Source organism: Bombus vancouverensis, chromosome 3 (assembly GCF_051014615.1).
Source record: "Bombus vancouverensis nearcticus chromosome 3, iyBomVanc1_principal, whole genome shotgun sequence".
Lineage (NCBI taxonomy): Eukaryota > Metazoa > Arthropoda > Insecta > Hymenoptera > Apidae > Bombus > Bombus vancouverensis.
In genome coordinates, this window is record NC_134913.1 from 6,799,853 (window position 1) to 6,812,648 (window position 12,796).

Here is a 12,796-nt window from a genome sequence, read left to right on the forward strand (position 1 = left end):
GATTCAAATTTTGCTATAACGCAAAAATCCCTTTTGTCATCGTATATCTAACGTAATGCGAGACTTTCTATATCAGTGTACATAGATATACGTATCTGTATGTGATTTTTTGGAATAAAAAGCATTCTAAAAAGTATAATAACATATTGGATTGAACGGAAAGTTCGTTCCATTTTTACGGCCAAACTGAAGCATGTGTTTTCTCCATTACGTGTATTGTTTTTAATCAACGTGTGAACTATTCCTTCTAATGAATTTTCGCCATCATCGTGGCAATTTCGTTATTACGTCGGCGTAGAAATGCTTAGTCCTTTGAGGAAAAGAAACACCTCAATTCGTTTTCGCAGTCCCCCATAGAAGACAGGTTCTTATTATCGAGGTAGTTTTCTAACGAGCGGAATAAATGATAATCTGAGCGTGGAAGATGGGCAGAATATGGTAGACGAGGTAGAATATCCCATCCAAGTTTCAGTAATTTTTGTGGTGTGACGATTGACACATGTGATCTTGCATTGTCTTGGTAAATCGTGTTTGAACTTGTATCAAGTCAACGAAAAATATATACTGCCAAAGATGTTTGTTTTACACTCTACAATTGGCCGTTAACTAATCGACAATAACCGATTAGAGCAATTGAATTGGGATTAACGATCATTGTTTAAATTCAGGTCTTTCTGTTCATCCTTTAATTAAATCGTAAAATTGGAAATACGATTCTCGCATATACAGGTCCTTTTTTATCGTTAAGCGTATAGTTATATATGGTTATATGTAATAGTTGAATAGAGGATCGTAACAGGGTTAAACATCTTTAACTCGAAAACTGAAGTACATAGGGAAGAAAGAAACAAAGAGGTAGAATAGCTAATGGTGTAACTGAGGTATCTACGTGCGACGACAGATGCTATTTACCCTGCATCTAATTGCGATATGAAAGCACATTGTAAATAAAGTGAGTCCAAAAGCTAATGGAACTGTAACATTATTTGTCCTCATAATGAATAGAATCCGATATGATAAAAAGAAATTTGTCTTTGAATTTTGGGGCAACTTTGCTTTATAGATCTCTACCGATACAAAGTTGCAAAATGTAGAATAACGCTGTGATGCTCTTGACCTGAAAATAATTTTTTTATCTACTGTACAGAAATATAATTTTTTTTCTTTTTCCTATTATGTTCTTCTACTGATATCTTTGATTTCGATGATACTAACTTCGAAAAATGTAACAGCTAACTTTTATCCACGGACAGATAAAGTCCTTTGTGCCCGTGCGTTGTGACGCTGTATAGATTAAAACATAGATAATTATAGAGTTTAGTATATCGTTTTACGCGAATGTATCATATTCTAAGTACAATAATGCCATAAAATTGGAAGGGAGAAAAGAAAGGTTCGATTTTTGATAAGCAAATTTATCGCTAGTTAACGTCTTGTTCCATTTATGACAGTTTAGAACGACGATAGAAAATAGATGAATTCGTTGGGGTAGAATGATTAGACGCGGTAAAGCTAGGTTCTCCATTCAACGGCTTAATCGAGTTGGTATAGGTGTTGATGTAAACACGTGGTTTTATCGTTCGTTTAAAACTTTCTCTTTCGTTGCTTGTTTTTCTTTTTGTTCGCGCGTAAACGGACGGATGCGTCGAAAACGAGCGATTTAATTTAGTAGCCAGGCAGTCGTATACAACAACACGATGGTGGAAGTATTTTTTCGTCAAAGGTTCGCATTCGCGCGCCGCGTTCCGTACCCGTAGCGCTTTTTCTCTTCTCTTTTGCCAACGAAACAATTGGTCAGGGGTGAACACGAGAAACGGCGCGCATGTACGCACACACACAAACGTACTCATACAGCTACATCATACAGACACAGATGTGGAACGGGGATGACATGGCAGGAGGATGGAGGCTTGAAATGGGGTGGCGGGAGAGTGGTGAGATTGCCGCGGAGCGCGGTGCAGCAGCACGGAGTTGGATGAGAGAGATGAAGTGGTAGATTAACGTCAACCGACGTAGCCCATTCATAACTGGCCTCTCTTCTGGCCGTGCGCGCTCCGAACCGCCTATGTATACGCAAACCTCCTCTATACGGCGATTTATAGAATTGGAAAAGCGATATCGGAAAAATAGTAAACTTTATTGATGAATCCCTTCCCGACCTTTAAGCGATATCGCAGCGATCGAGTCGACCGCATTCCCCTGCTACTCTGGCACCATGCTACAGGTGGCATGTAAGCCAATCCATGTTGCTCTCCACTCTTTTTATCGCTTCTCTCTCCCTCCCACCTTTTTTTCTCCCCACTCTCCTCCCCTCTGTCTCTTTTTTTCCTTCCTAACAATTTTTAATGCTCTTAAAATACGGTTAAATTAAAATTCTTCCGTGCTGCCATCGCTGTTGATTATTTCGTTTATTTAAACGCGAGCGTCGACTACCGCCGCGCGCACAATTTCTATCTTCCTTTCTTTCGTATTATGATCGAGTTACGTATTTCTTTCTCCTAAACAACTTATTCGTAAACCTTGTTCCGTCTATATTCCACGATCGATTCCCTTTTCTGCCAGTTTTCAATTCAATTATGAGAGCTAATGTGTGAAAAAATTTTCTAGCTAAGATAACGAATTTTATTTAGGTTTCAAATTATTCTTAATCTAGGAAGGTTTTGAAATTAACTGGTTTTTTTTCGTTCCTTCTACATGTACCTTTATTGTATATTCTTAATCCTAATAACGCTATAGCTATAAGCATTTCTAAAGTTATCTTTCTCCTTTTATAAAAGTAATCTCAATACACAATGTGCCAAATATTCGGAGATTGTAGACTGTTTTTGTCAAAACCGTGAAAATGAGAAACGATGAAACTATTCTCGAGTTTATGAATATAGATAAAAAACTATGAGGATAAAATTGTCGCTAAAGGCGATGTACGAGAGAACTACGACGATCATATAAAAATCTGATCGTTCACAATCGTATATAGAATAAAAAGCAACGTGTTCTTTCTTGGGTAGAAATATATAATATTTTTGTTCATTCTAATTATACCTTTATTCTTGACAGGATAAAAATACATTTTAGTAAAAGCATTCCTGAATAATTATTTCATTTCTAACATTTCGATGTTATAAATAAAATGTTATTTCGATACATCGCTGAAGTGGTTAAAAGAAGTCGATTAAATGTGAATGTTTCTTTAATCGCCACAACAAATATAATTGATCTTGATGAAGAAAGCAATACGAGAAAGAGTTAAGAGCAACACGCGTGTCGAACCATTCTACGAAAAAATGAAAAGAAATAGATTGAAAAATTTGACTCGAAAATTTGATTCACTATTTGTATTGACTAAATAAGCATGGCAAATGAAACAAACAGATATGATATCTAAAATTAAAGTAAAAATTAGAAACGAGGCTGAGAGTAGGAGTAGAAATAGGAGTGACCATCCGATAGAGTATAGAGAGTAGAAAAGAGGAAGCGCGCAGTATCGAAGATATCGGCGCGGCGCACGGGACACTGTAGCTTTGCAGGCTTTAATATCGTGGCATTCCCTTTATACCAACGAACGAAGCACAACGCGAGATCCACTTTAATCCTAATATACCATACGTACGATGCGCCGGCAAAATAATGGCACAGTTCGTGACATCAAAGCAGTCGACATTCACGTAGATCGCGCAAATCCAAAACCAATCAACGTCACTGTCATCGACCAGTTTTCTCCAATTTTCTAGCTATTCAAAATTTCGAATAAGTCACGTTAGATGGCGCTACTAGTTGCGTGGAACGCAACTCTTCCGACAAAATATTTTCCGTTCACGATGTTTGTTCGAATCGTAGGAAAATTCTTGTCAAGATGTACGCAGGACAATATCCGATCGTACGTTAACGATCGTTGAAAAAATAAAAACTTTTCTCTAAATTGACGCATCCTTCTTCGAACTTACGAGTGGCGTTGAGAACGTTCGAGATAATTTTCACGATATAATTCTAGAAAATATTTCACGGAAACTAATGAGTCAGTAACTTTGCAGGCTGTCGGGTATAGGCAAGGGAGAACGTATATACGCCAAGACCAGAAGGACGTCCTGTGACGCATTCAATTGAAAATCTCAAGGCACCCTCGTGCACCGTTGGAAGATAATATATAGGGTTACATTACGTGCAAAATCGATCAGTTATTTTAGCTAGGAATAAAATTTCTAATGAAACAGCTAGCGATCGTTTTTTTCTCATAGAAAATAGTATACACTCCATTCTTCGAATAGAAATATTTAAGCTTATCTGTTGTAGAGACGGACACTTAAATTTTAAATAGGTATTTTCACTAAATGCTCATATTTTATTTATTTATACGTACCTATTATAAATGCAAATAGATGAAACCTTAAAAGAAACAATTAATAATTATTTGTCGCTATTCGAACGTATACAATCGAAAATATATCATGATTCGAAGGGAGTTGCGAAACGTCAGCAAATGGAATTCTATTTAATTCAATGCGATTGTTACGTGAACTATTAAAGCTCTGCACATGCCGTTGAATAATTGATGTACGATATCTTTCATAAATTGAAAATTAATAATAAAACAAATAAAGAAGAAACACGAGGACCGAGTAAACGTTAAAAGAAAAATAAAATCTGCTGAAATATAAATAGTAGTATAATTTTCTCGCTTTCTCATTCATTTTAGTAAAAACGGAAGAACACATCACGTTTCATTGAAAATCATACGAAGCCATGAAATGCACGAATTCCTAGAAGTTCTATCAAAATGGTTATTCATACTTGTTCGATTCTTATCTTATGTTATTATCTTAGTAACATTATACGTAATAGAAATAACTGCACATGACACAATAATAACTTAAAAACAACCTTTATAAATCTCGAAAAGATTTCGTTCAATTTCGTAGTTATTAAACGACTGGTTATGAATGAATAATGATACGAATGAATTATTTCCAACTATATTGCTCTAATCTTAAATGCGTTCTTCAATTAATTCTTTAATTAGTGCACGAATTAGTTATTATATACATATATTCTTTGTATATGTATATTACATTGCACTCGGTTGAGCATATAATGATAAAACGTCTACAGTTTAATTTGATCAAAAATGTATACATATAATCTTTTATACGTATGTAGTGGGGAATTAAAAAAGTGCTGTAAAACAATATCTTTTCCTCTCAAAAACAATTATTTTCCTCTCTAATAGTTATGATATATCTATAGAATGAGACAAGTATTCGGAAATTCAGATATACATTTTTCAATACTATCGTTTTACAGATTAAACAAATTAATAGGAATACTGTGGGAAATATGATCAAAGTTGAAATTTTACTTTTTAATACGCTTATCTTTCCAAACTTTTTCACAATCATATTCTCCCCTTTTTTTCAAAATTATTGACATTTCATTTTGCAATCGGCTTATTGGTTCGCCTTTTTATAGAGTAAGAACCAATAACATTAGTATTAGAAGTACTTTTATTAATAGACGCATAATATGTTTTTATATGTCATATGTATAATAGTCAGTATGATTCGAATCTTTCAACTCTTGTCTTTCGTTTGTTTTAGAAAATGTAGTATAATTATTTCACGTAACTATCTGTGACTACATTACAAGTATAATTTACATTCTAATAGGAACATTTCAAAGTAGAAATAACTCAAATAGAGGTTCAAATTCGAGTAAAAATAATTTTTGTTTAAATTAGACAGAGATACATAAGTAAATAATTTGGGTTATAAGGCAGAATATATGCATATATACATATACATACGTATATATCTCCCTGTTTTCCGTTTCTCTAAAGATATTGAATCTTAGAATGTTCTAAAAATTTATTAACTTCTCATTAGTTTTTACGTTTTTAATTAAGAACATTGTCGAAGCAGGTTAGAGTGCAATCTAATACACGAGCGAACGAATCAGGTAGAACGAATGGTACGAGTTAGCTTTCTTACTTTCTTCATATTTCCGATCGTACGTTCTGTATAACAAAAAAGAAACAAAATAAGAGAACAGGAAAGGGAGATGGGAAGTAAAGAGAGAGAAAGAGGCAGAGAGAGAGCGAGATAGAGAGGGAGAGAACGAAAGAGGAAAGGTAAGGAAAGAAGTCTGAGAGGCTCGACGGGCCACTTTCACCTGCTGGCCCTTAAGGGCTCAAAAATACGTGAGAGGGCCGGAGAAGTTTACGTAGACGCTCGTTACACTTGCTCAAACAACGGAAGTCGCAAGTGCAACGACGAACACCGTTGATTTCCTTAATTTGACAATATCTGCTTTAACGGAAAGGCGGTTGATACATTCCCTTTAATATATACAACATAAAAAGTTTCACGACGAATAAAGCGAGTAGGAGTGAGAGAATGGAAGCGAGTGAGTGTGCGAGCAAACGTGCGCGCGCGCGAGTGAGAGAGTCTAAGGGAGAAAGAGGTGGAGGACGGTGTGCGTGGGGTGAGTCACGGGAGGAACAGGAGGATGAGGAGGAAGAGAAGGAGATGGAGTTGCCGCTGCAGGGAACGAGTGGGGAGTAAAGAGGAGTCGTGGGTGGGGTGTGAGTTAGGGGTGCGCGCATAAGAGACAGAGAAAGAAAGAGCACGAGGAAGAAAAAGAGAGGAAGTAGTAGCGTCGATGGGTGGCGTGAGGAACATAAGAGACGGCAGAGGAGGCCTGGTTCGAGAGGGAGAGAGAGAGACGATAAACGCTCGAAAAGGTATCGACCAACGGTTGGATATTGCTAGATTTTTAATAAATTTAAACATCGCTGTTTATCGGGTATAGTATGATTTTTGCGAATGGCAAATCCGACGGAATAAAATTCGAGATGTCGCGGAATCGTTGGCCTTCGGTGAAAGTAGAAGTCGCGAGTTTTTCATTAACGCATCGGTCAATAATTTCACGTTTTATCCTTTGAAAGACAAAGAGAGTAGCGGCACGAGCGAAAGCCGCGAACGATGAGAGAGAAAGGGAGCTACGAGACTGTGAGAACGAGAGAGCGAGGACGGAAGGGTAGGAGAGAAAAAGAGAAAGTGCGAGAGAGAGAATCAGAGGGACGAAGAGGAAGATAGCAGAGACGATGGCTCTGAGCTACCAACGGTTTTGCTATTGTCCACGGATTCCCAGAGTAAATAGTTTTCTAAATTCGCAGAAACTGCGGAAAAAGAATCTTTTTCTCTGATTCGATGATTTTCATCGAACTGGATATTTCCAGAGAAAAATTTGATTTTTACAAGGGACGATTAAAATTCTAAAAAAATACTAGAACGATTGCAAATGGACAATTCCATGCCAGTTCATGAAGTCTCGTTTATTTTTGCATTTTAAGGCATTGAAGAAAAGAAAATGTTAAAAAATAGGAAAAAGCGAGCGCTCGGGTACAGGGTGAGAGCTGAAGAGAGGGCGGCTTGAGGGAAGAACTAGGGAGTGGGAAAGATGTGCACAAAAACGTACTGACGAACGTACAATGAAGCAAAAAGAGGTATCTAACCTACCAACGCGAAGTAGAAGTCTGTAGGCCCGGGAAAAAGTTGTGCCGGCAGGATCGGGGTGCTAGCTCAACCGGACTAAAGTAGAAAGAAGACGAGTCTCGCCGGTAGTATTCTTTAAAATACTCTTATATGACCCACCTGTATGTTGTCGTTGCTGCGTAACAGTCATCTAACGTTCATCCGGACAATTCTGCATTTATTTCGCCAATTCAACTTTGTTCCTCTCCAACTCGACCTTTTTCACATAATAGCTTTGCAAGACTTAATAATTACACGCTTGTCTGTGCACGTGCACGTGTACATGTATTTCTACCTTACAATAAAACAAATATTTATTAACGTAAGAAGGGTGTCTCTGAATTCATAGACTCGTTCGAAAAGTCAGCCAGCAAATAAAATGTGGATTTATGAGTATATATCATGCAGGAATTATGTATTACAAATTATTCGTATAATAGATATAGAACGTGTGGTATATAAATTGTGTAATAAAGAATCATGACTGTTAAAGCAAACAGATTTTCGAATAGTACAACGTTCGCATTTTTTCATATTTGTTGTTCTACATTTCAAAAAGGGTAATACGAGAATAGTTGCAAGGGATTACATACGATGTACGACTTAAATTATTTATCGATTTTATATGTTTTCGAAGTGAGAAGATATTTCTTCGCCGTCACATTCATTGTAATTTTCTTTTTTTCCAGCACGAGGATTTAAAATGTTGGTAACAATATGCGATAGATGTGCATAGTATGCGATTAAAATTGCAGTATTTCGATTGCATTGAAACCATCGTGTTACATCACTGTTATTACATTCTCCACATTCACGTACCTACCTTGTTCCACATGGAAACGGTTTCTATTACATCGTGCGAGTTTGTTCCCTCTTCGTTCCTTCAACTTCGTTAAATACAAGAAGCTCCCCCAATTCTCTTTTCAACGTAGTACGTATGTACATATTTGCAATACCACAGCATGCAATTTTCATCGTATAGCAAGAAACTTCCAAATCCTTTCAAATTGTGATTTTAGTACATCTTCGTTTACCCCTTCAAAGGTAGAAATTTTCGAGACAAATTTTTACTGCTGATAAGCGTAACAACGTTAAATGATCGAAACTAAAACGAAGAGCTGCATTAGTGGTAAGACATGCGAAACCTCGATCGAACGTTCTAACAAACAGCAGATACAGTCTAACGAAAAGTTTTTTTTTTTTATTTATTTATTTACATTTTACAATTTGTCCAGTAGAACATTTGGTAAAATATTATAGCTTAGTGATATAGTAATATAACATGTGGATGGCTACCCCCAGTGGGATACCATCTTCGAATTTGATTGATTTATTTCTTTAGTGTAGTGAGTGTTTGTACGTTAGGTTATGTCCTTAACGAAAAGTGGCGAAGAGTATCTGTTACGAAGATTTGATTTATATGACTGAGACAGCTTCGATCACATATTCTTATCATCGAAAACGAGAAAAGGAAATGACGAAAGCGTTGGACGAATTTGGTTACGTTAGAATTAGCGACGAGCTCGAGTATGTCGCAAGCAGGATCGCATATTCGTTGCCTATAAGATCCGAAGCTTCTATAAATAATTCGAAAAAAGTACATACTTGCAAGTAAAGTTTCGAAGTAGTACAATACGTGCAAGCAAACTTCAACTTAATTGAGATAAATTCAAACCCTCCATGAATGCTTCGGGAAACAGAAAATACTACTACTGCCAAGTAGAGTTGAAATTCGTATCGATGCGTAGGTAGTTTTAAAAAAGAAGAAAAGGTCAGAGTACGGAGGAAACAAACACGGGACTGGCGCGCGGTATTCAGGTAGTTTCCTACATTCAGGTGAATTCGCTTACTTGTCCGTCCTGAAGCGGGTTGCTTTACGATGAATGCCCATCTTTCCCTTTTACCCTCTACACCCCGGGCCAAGCCCACGCCGGAAGATCCCTGCGCGCACCGTGCCCCGCGCTTTTGTCTCGAAGAATCTGCACAATGCTTCCTTCTCTCGTGGAACCCAACCCCGCATCTTCCTCCCTTGCTCCATCTTTTTTTTTCCTTGATTCAGATTCTCTGGCTCTATGAGAAGGACTTAATCACACGCGGCAACTGGGATTTGTCCCTTCTCAGGTAGTCTCGTTTAGCGTTCACTGTTCGGATCTCCTTACATTCCGTCTCTAATAAAAACTCCCGCTTCCTTTCGAAAAATACTTTACCAATTATCTCCGAATATCGATTTAGGTATTCTTCAACTAAACTTTATACATTATCATCCACATGAACATGAATTGGATGATATGTATCTCTAATAATAACTCCGTATATTCTCTATCATTCTCATGTCCTTCTAACGCAAAATCTGAAATTTCGGCCAGAAATTTCTGCCCCTTCGCGAGCAACTCGCTCTTAAAAGTATTTCTAAAGATTCTCGTATTCAAGCAACTACCTGCCCGAAGATTTCTTCGAACCATTGCCCTTCTCGTCGTATTTATTATCCTAATTCTAATAGAAAATCGTAAATCTCGAAAAGAAGTTCCCATCGATTCCGGAGAAATTTGCTCTGAAAACTGTTTCGAAAAATCGTCGCATTCAAAAAATCGCTTTTCACCGAATTTTCGAATACCAACTCGTTACTCACCATATTCTTCTCTTACAAAATCCCAAATTTCTATCGACAGTTTTCAACAATTGCCGGTCCCTGAAGCCTCCTCTCCACTGAAGCAACATCGAGCAACTTTTTGTTGTTGCTCCGTGTTTCTTGGAGAAGTCGCCAGCGTGGGCAAAATATTTCTACAAGTTTGCTGTTTGTTGGAAATATTTTGGAACATGCAACAACAAGAGGTGACGAAAGTTAGCTCGATGTTGTCTCAGCGAAGACGAAGTTTATCCTCATATTCAGTCGAATTTCTGACAAAAATTCCTGCCACTTTCCGACAACTTCGCGAGAATTGATTGTAATTTTAACAAATATTAAAAAAAAAACTTTCCGACAACTTCACTCTCGAAACTTTTTAGAAATTTCGCCGTATTCCACACAAAGCAAAAACGATAGTCGTTTCTAAGATCTTTGTGAGAAGGATCATCGACGAAAAGCTAACTTTTTTATTTAAGTGCAAAGCAGTGATCGGCAAATCTTAAAGGAATTTTTCAAGAAGTTAGGTGATTCAAAAATATTAATTTTTTTATATTAATTACGAATAACTGTTACTAGTGACGTAATCTTTACAGTTACCGATAATTATCGTCGACGAGTGAATTTTGCTTTCTGATTTCCGATAATTCTTATCGATGGAAGGGATCTTTTTCGATTACTTCCGACCGTCGTCAATTTATATAACATTATTAATAATTCATGAGTACCTAGAGGAAAAACATAAATTGATTTTTTTTTTATGAAATTTGATATTTCGCGGGATACCTTAATAGAAGTATACTCAAGAATAAGAGATGAATATGTTTGATTTTTGTAAACGAAATTAAACGAAGAGACTCATTCCACGATTAGAATAATTATAAAAAACATATATTCTATAGTGAAGTTTATTTATTATAATCCGTTGAAGAAAGATGAATAGTGAACGTCGATGACTAAAAATAGATCTGAAACTTTTTAATGAATGTAGTATCTATTGAATTACTATGAAGGCTAGCATAGAATACCGATTTGAAGTAATCGAGCATTTGTGGAATAATTTGAATTATTTAATATATAATATAATTAAACATAATTGAACGCTGTACAAACAATAAATCCTTGCTTGGACCCTAAGCACGCTATAGACTTAGAATTAAATTAAGATATACTTAACATGTTAGTATAAATTGTGGCAAAAAATATTTGATATAATTAACCTCGTATTGACTCTATGCTGTTTTATCTTTCCAAATCTTTATTGCTTGATTTGTCTTGTGTCAACATATTTTCCAAAAGTAAGCAAAAGCAATTGGATCTTATTGTTGTCTGTTTAACAAGCATCTTGTCTATTTCATTATTATTAAACATATGTCTTTACACACTATTGCATACATGTGTATTACGTATATTCACATTAATAATTATTAATTGTTACTCCATATTTGAATCTTTCAATCGATAATGGAAAGCTGCATTTTTTGAGATTGTTAACGTGATTTGCTCCACAAGTGTATATTATATTTGTTGTATCTTGCAATTTATCTTTTATATGCATAACCCTGTATTCCAGAAAGCTTCTCTAATCCAATTCAGAATGCACAAAATTTGATTCGCGTAATAATAAAATTGGAACTTACCTTGAACGATGCTCTGCCACTTTTATCAGCCTCGAGACTTCACAAAGGAAATGAAGAAGAAAGGGTTGGATGATGCGGAAAGTACGTTATCAAAGGTACACAGTATGAAAAGTTTGAAAGGGGTAAAAACGATAGACACTTTGAAAAACGTAACGTATTCTATATTTAACAAACATCTTCTTCACGTCTGATATTTACAATCACACAATGCGCGTGTATTTGCTAACATATTCGTCGTTGAATATTTACAGTACATAATTACAAAGTGCGATACGGACGGAGCGATCAGCAGGCCGAATTCCTCTTCAGTTCTTCGCGCTAATACATACAATAAACTATAATAATAGTCGAATATTTGGAAGTTTTCTTAGGAAGTGTTCACAATGTTCCGACCAGTTGAATTGTCATTTAGTTAGGATACGAAGGTTCTTCATTTCGTACAGACAGATATCCATCGCGTCTTACTCCCTTATTTTTACTTCTTAAATAGTTATCATTATGGAGGTCAAAATAAAAAAGAAAAATGTAGCAAATGAGAAGTTCGTAATTTCTCGATTTTGTGCTTCAAATCTTATCTTTCTGGTTTGAGCACGCGTGCATGCGTTTTTATATTAAGAGATAAAAGTAGGAACGACTGCTTTGTGTTCGATAATAAGACATATCGTTAAAAGCTTTATTGTCAAATGTTAAATTAAGAGAATGAAATTTTTCGTTTATTAGAAAAAAATGTTTAAGTATAAAGTTAGACAGAAGATCGTTCGTATACTAATTGTATATTTGATGGTCAGCAACGTTAAAAAAATACACTGTCATCACAACTTTCGTAAATTTCTATGTTATCATTCGTATCAGAAATTTTTAAACAAAATTGACAAGATGTTATTATGTACATATATACCATATTAGTTAAGCTTTTATTGTTTCTTTGAAAATTCAGTTTCAATTTCTTCGTTCCTACTTACTTATCGAAACAAATAGGATCGCGTTCTGATAAACATAAACATGTG